The sequence below is a fragment of the Meleagris gallopavo genome, unplaced genomic scaffold, assembly GCF_000146605.3.
Source record: "Meleagris gallopavo isolate NT-WF06-2002-E0010 breed Aviagen turkey brand Nicholas breeding stock unplaced genomic scaffold, Turkey_5.1 ChrUn_random_7180001985239, whole genome shotgun sequence".
Classification (NCBI taxonomy): Eukaryota; Metazoa; Chordata; class Aves; order Galliformes; family Phasianidae; genus Meleagris; species Meleagris gallopavo.
Window position 1 is genome coordinate 1 of NW_011243749.1, and position 401 is coordinate 401.

Here is a 401-nt window from a genome sequence, read left to right on the forward strand (position 1 = left end):
ACATGTTTTCACACTAAGAGTTGCTTTTGCCCCTGTCTTCATAGGTTATCAGCGTCAGCTGCTCTACAAACATGATGATGGCTCCTACAGTGCCTTTGGGAAGTCTGACACCCAGGGCAACACATGGTGAGTGGCCAGAGTTGGAGCTGTCATCCCAAACCTAGCATCCATTCTATTTCCTGGATGTGACATATGTGCTCTGCCCACAGGCTGACAGCTTTTGTGGCCAGGTCCTTTGGGCAGGCCAGCTCTTACATTTACATCAGCAAAAATCATGTGCAAGATGCTGTGCTCTGGCTGCAGAAGCATCAGTTATCCAACGGTTGCTTCCAGAGTGGTGGGGAAGCTCTTCAATAATGACTTGAAGGTATGACTAATGGCAATGGAAGTAGGAGTGGGAG

The 401-nt window shown here is 48.6% G+C and overlaps 1 long non-coding RNA gene across 1 annotated transcript; it reads left to right on the forward strand.

The window, feature by feature from the left end:
* Position 1: 1 nt before the first annotated feature.
* On the forward strand, positions 2-265 carry LOC109365237. The gene is made up of 2 exons (XR_002110861.2): positions 2-126; positions 210-265. It is a non-coding gene; the product is annotated as an uncharacterized LOC109365237 (long non-coding RNA).
* Positions 266-401: the final 136 nt, after the last annotated feature.